A 6,692-nucleotide genomic window follows, 5' to 3' on the forward strand; every position below is an offset into this window, starting at 1 on the left:
TGTCAGAACAGGTCAGCTCCATATATGGAGATCTAAGGGTTTGATGAGGTCAGATCAACATATGGAATGAATTCTGCATTGGCCATATATGGAGCGTGTCATGAGGTGTGACGGATGTCGGACGCGATATGCAGGTTTTCATAGCAAACTGTGACCTACAGTCGCAACAAAGTCTCATTAGCAAGGCAGGAGCCTGTTTACACTTTGCGAAGTTTGCATCACAATGGCTCTTGAGTAATGAGAATGCTACGGTGATTGCATCTAACTACCCACTGATTGATCACATGGAACTTCACAGCTCAATTCACATTACAGTGATGTTTGTAAGTTGGGTCACAATTGCATTGCAATGCAATTACTTAGCCACTGCACCAACAATGGCGTGATTAGGGAACAGACCAGGTGTTTATAGTTGTCTTTGATGATGCTTTGTTTGTCATTATAGGCCAAAAAACAAACAAACATAATAATAATAATAATAATAATAATAATAATAATAATAATAATAATAATAATAATAATAATAATAATAATAATAATTATAATAATAATAATAATAATAATAATAATTATAATAATAATAATAATAATCTAACACGATTAACAAATGCATGTTATAATTCTTTAATCTGTAACTGTGTGCAAAATTGTAAGTTTGGAGCTTGGAGGTACATGACCCCCAGGGACCAGAAAGGAGGGTCCATTTGGTTACATTTCTACATGTTTACACTTAGATACGAGTTAGGGAAATAGGGAAACAAATTATCCATTTGGTTACATGTGTATGTACACTCAGAGTTAGACACGACTCATGGAAATAAACAAGACATACTGTACCTCAGTTTTGATTTTGTTGATACTAAAACTAACAAAAACTAAATGGAAACTAAATGAAAACCAAGCCATGATGACTAAAACTAAGACTAAATATATTGACAATTCCGTTAACAAATAAAAACTAGACTAAAATGTTAGGAAGTGACTAGTGGACAAGAGATCCAGTATTAATAAGTCATTTTACATGCTGAAAATAGCAGATCTACAAGCTCACAACGCGTGTAGAGCTTGTATTATTGTATTATTGTACTATTTACAGCAAGTGTAAAATCAGCCATTACGACAGGATCAAGGCCCGCCAAAATACCCTTTAGACTAAATCTACAGTTGATTTAGTCGACTAAAATCTTATGATATATAGTCGACTAAAATCACTAAGACATTCCAGGTGACTAAAACATGACTAAAACTGAATGAAGTTTCATTCCAAAGACTATGACTAAAACTAAAATAGAAATTTGCCGCCAAAAACAACACTGAGACAAGACATTACTGCAACTTACCACGTGCAGGCCTGTTTTGGAGCGATGCTTCTGATCTGTTGCATGAACGTTTGGTAATTCTTAGTGCCAGCGGCTCTGGTTGATGTTGCGGTGTCCTCATTAGCATCCATGTTGGGAGTGTGTGTGTGTGTGTCTGTGTGTGTTAGTGTCAGTGTCTGTTCTTTAAATGTTAAATGCTGTCAAGAAACTTAAAGATCCACAGCCTTTATGCGCTGAATGATTAACGATGACACAGAGCGCGGGGCGAAGGTCAACGCTGTGTGTGTGTGTGTGTGTGTGTGTGTGTGTGTGTGTGTGTGTGAGAGAGAGAGAGAGAGAGAGAGAGAGAGAGAGAGAGAGAGAGAGAGAGAGAGAGAGAGAGAGAGACTAGTAAAGACAGAGGATAAGAAAGGTGTTGAGAGATGATGAAATGAGTGGCATATAATGTCAGGATGACCTTGTCAGGATTTTCTGTAACCCATTTTGACCTGAGGACGATTCTACAAATGCCTTCTAAAAGTTTTCTGAAAACCCCATGTTTCTATGTCAGTGGACCCCCAAATATATATGTAATCGGCAGACCCCCATCTGAAAATATGTTGTTCCAGGGACCCCCCAGAAGCAAAGATTTGAGTTAAAAACTTTGGCTCTGAGAGAATATATATTCAAAAAGATTTGTGCCACATTTTCACGATTTTTCAAAAATAGCAGACCTACAAGCTTGTAGATCTGCTATTTTTCAATAGCTAAAGTGTAACATAATGCTTAAAACACCAAAAGGGGTTCCCGCCCAAAACGGGTGAAGATGTCTCCTTCATGAAATGGATTTTCACACGTTTTACTTTTACTGCAAAAGTCATTAAACGTATATGCATCTATTGCTGGCTGTTTTTTCATCACACTTGCACAGATGGTCTAGTAGTGGCCTATACACGGCCTAAAGCAACCAGGATACCAATATTTGGAATCATTGTGAATCAGCAGCCTTAATTTATATAAGGCCTCATTATGCATGGGCAGAACTATAGCGAAAAGTGAACTTTTCTGAGGAATATTCACATGCCATGCCTGATCCTACTCTTCTGTCAACAAAATGTATTCCTTCTTTATTTGAATGATCAATCAATCCAGTGTGTTCCGGCTTGGCCCTTGGGTCAATGGAACTAGCAGTATACTTTAAGCTCCTATTTGTTATTGGTATCAGATCACTTATCTCAAGGTTTTAACCCTATAGAACACTATAAACCCGGGTGATTTTCACCCGGACAATTATGTTTATGTGATTTTCGTTATGTTGCTGATGTCTGAGGTGGGTGGACAATTGTGGGTATACCTTCAGGATGCTCAGTGATATCATGGGAGGTAGGTAGAATCACGTCATAACTATCATAAACAAACATTAAAGTCCATAGACTTGGCTAGCGACGTACAGGGAATTTAAAATTAAGGCTCTAAACACTGGCCTATAACGAACATTTCGGAAAGCCATGCATTGGAGGGGCTAGTGCCCCACAAAAAACAAACAAAAGAAACATTGGTTCTCAGCAGGAAACCGGTGGTTTGTGCAGTCCGGGTAGGGAATGAGACTTTGCCCTAGGTGAAGGGGTTCAAGTATCTCGGGGTCTTCTTCACGAGTGAGGGGAGGACGGAGAAGGAGATCAGCTAGAGATTTGGAGCAGCCGGGGCGGTATTACAGTCGCTGTACCGCTCACTGTTGTGACAAAAAGAGAGCTGAGCCAGAAGGCAAACTATTCCACAATCTCCGAATGCTATATAGAGTCTGGACCTATAGCCCCCATGAGCTGAGTAACGGAAGCTGCCATTTCCGTTCACGAAAATACATCTTTTATTTCCTTTTCTGATAAGCAGCAAGCTATATATGCTTAGATTTTTTCTATTTATATTAGGATAAATGTGTGCGACTGTAAAGACGAAACGGAAGTGGCGAGGAGGCTCCACTTCCGCTTTATCGCATACTCATGAGACCTCTTCCCAGACTGTATGATGGAGCGTTTGGAAATCGCGGAGGGAACAGTCTGGTAACACGAGACTACTCGCGACCCGATTCCGGATAAGCGGTTGAAGTGGATGGATGGAAACATGCATCTTGTTGACCACCATTATTACTTGCGCAAGCAGAGCGTGCAAGTCATGTTTTCAGTCAGGTGCTATGATGCGCGTGTTTGGGGCCAGCACATGTTATGATGTCATATGCTGGCCCCAAGCTGACCGTGCAGGTGTGTTTTTGTCATGCTACGAAGCATATGTCCCATGACGTGATGAAGATATGTACCAATGTCCCTTAGAATGCACGTGATATGATGTCATACGGACATACAGAAGCTGACCGTGCAGGTATGTTTTCCGTGAATCGTGATGAAGATTATGTACCAATGCCAGTGTATAATTGGTTGACGATGGTGACGTAATGATGATACGTTTCAGTGTCAAGTACATACGCATCAAACCACCCAGCCGATCACATTATACCACCAACCACTCAGAAAACTACATATACATATAGACATGTACACATACTGTATATGGACATATAAGCATATGACGTGATGAATATATGTACCAATGCCAGGGTATAGACGGTGACGTAACGATGATTTTACCATACTTAAAAATACTACTTTTTTTCCTTCAGAAGGTACGTAGCAAATAGCTAAATCTAATAACTCAATATGTGAGACTAAGATTTGAACGTTTATAGCAGTCTACAGCACTTACACGCTCTGCTTGCGCACTTGCAAAAAGCAAGTAGGCACTCGACAGAGTGCAGTTCTAGTTGGTAATGTAACACCCAGGCCTGGCTCTCAGAAAGCCCTGCCAATCGAGAGACTGGGGGTTCAATCCCCGCTCCTGCGCATTACTACACTAATAACAATAAACAGATGTAATATTTCCCCATTCGACCTGCCTTGTTTATAGACTATGTAAATACTTCACAATGTCATCACTGTAATGACATCACCGCTCAGATAAATAGAGTCACAGATCACTAGTTACTGTTCATCAAATTATTATTATAGTTAGTGTCTATTTTGTAGTCACTGACTTTTAGACCACAGGACGTTTCGATACCACAAGGTTGCCACAGGACGTTGTGATAATAATACCAGAGGACCTTTTGATATGCCGTCCTTTCAGATCTTGGTGCGTTTGTTTGTCGTGCTGAATTGTCTGCAGGCCATCTGTCTGGGATGTCTGAAGTGTGATGACAGCTTCTATTTTGAAAATTATAAATTCATTCATGGTCAAGATGAAGATCAGAAAACAGAACTGGAATATATATTCAGAAGCTTTGGTCAGAGTGCAGACTCAAAAGGAGTTATTGACCCAGGGACCCTGTCAAACATAATATCTGAATGGAAGATTCAATTTGAATTGTTCAAGAACTCCACACACCCTGGTGATGATGAGGTGTATGGTAAGTATGAAGCCGTTCTGAAGGAGGCCGCTGAGATCCTGGAGAAGAGGAAGAACGAAAGGATAGGCACAAACAATTGTGGGATTCTTATGCAACGTGTGTTTAACTGTGATGGACGAGTCCCTCGTCTATGCAAACGCGCCGAACCATACATCCATACCTCCAGTGGTAATAATGACCAGCTAGACTGTGGCAATCACACGTTGGAAGTTGTCGAGGGCACTCCTCTTAACCTGTCCTGTAGTCTTCCCTGGCATAGCCTGTTGTGGAGTGGTGAGGACATGGTGCTAAAGTACCACTGGGCTAAAGATCGGCCGGACGGAGGCCTTGCCCTTGAACCTCTGACAGTCACCAACGTGTCGGTCCTAAGAATCGAATCTGTCAGTCAGGCAGAGGAGGGAACATATCGATGCGCACTTAAGGATCAAGCTGGAAACTCCTTCTCGAATGTATCCTGGTTTGTCCGTGTCTCTCCTCCCCCCACTCCCCCTCCAACTGTGACTGATAGTGTTGTAGTCGAGACCACCTAAAGCGAGACCAAGACAAGACCAAGACCTAGCAGGTCGAGACCGATACCGAGACCAAGACCGCTGCGAGCCTAGGGGGCCGAGACCAAGACCAAGACCTAGCAGGTCGAGACCGATACCGAGACCAAGACCGCTGCGAGCCTAGGGGGCCGAGACCAAGACCAAGACCAAGACCTAGCAGGTCGAGACCGAGACCGAGACCAAGACCGCTGCGAGCCTAGGGGGCCGAGACCAAGACCAAGACCAAGACCTAGCAGGTCGAGACCGAGACCGAGACCAAGACCATTTTTCCCTCTTATTAGGTACAGATAACAATCTTGATCTGAAACACTGCAAATAGATTTTACTTACTTTGGAACAGCTCAAAATTAGGTATACTTGTCTACACAGCATGATTCATTCAAATATTTATTTTAAATATCAAGCATAATAATACGCATCAAAACAACTGTCCTCTCAACCAACATTTATTTGAAGTTAACCACAAAAAAACAACATTTAAAGTGTTTCAGAAAAATTAGGATTTAGAACATTGGTTTAGAACTGGCAAATAACAATTAGTGATCTCTCTCTCTCTCTGTGTGTGTGTGAGCAGTAGGATCATCATTTCACAAAACAAATGCCCTGAATTCAAACCTGAGTCTGAGAGTACATGGTGACTCTCTAGAGCTGCTGAGCCATATAGTACACATTCCTCCTTTCTGTCCTCATTCCCTCCAACCCTTTGTCTCCCTCTCTGTCTCAAAATATTTTCAGGGGGGGTCTGCAGCCAAATTATGGACGACCTTGATTCCTTGGCAAAAAAACGTTTGATAACTATTGATTGAGAGGGCATTTTTAGAATTGGCCTCAGGTAGTCTTAATCAATGTAACACGACTCTTGGTTTTCAACACAGAACCCATCATGACTGTTATGTGTAGCCATATTACAGTAAAGCGTGGTTGCATTTCAAAAACACAAGCGACACAGCATGGTGTGACCCAAGCGAGCACGATGGGGTCTCATAATAATGCCTCCTGCACTAAAAACTCTCTCCACCGGTGCTGAGGAGGCAGGGACCGACAGAACCTTCAAGGCTAAAGTGCTCATTTGGGGGAATCCCTCTTGGTTTTCAACCCAGAACGCAATGGCATCATCAATATCATTTTTCTCAATTGTATCAAAGTACTGTGTTACTTGTGATGCGATACTTGGGTTGTCCTGGATTGTTGAACTCTGTTTTCTGTGCGCGTTTTCTGTGCGCTTTCAATAGTTGGTTTTGGTTGCTGCTGTTTGAGCCCTTTAGTAAATAAATCGGTAGTAGTGTAATGTGAACCAACAATGAGGCATGCACGTATACAACAAAGGATTTACACATGATCGTTTTTATTATAGCCTACATGACATGATCACATAAGGTGGACGTAACG

Source organism: Electrona antarctica, assembly GCF_951216825.1.
Source record: "Electrona antarctica genome assembly, chromosome: 11".
NCBI lineage: Eukaryota > Metazoa > Chordata > Actinopteri > Myctophiformes > Myctophidae > Electrona > Electrona antarctica.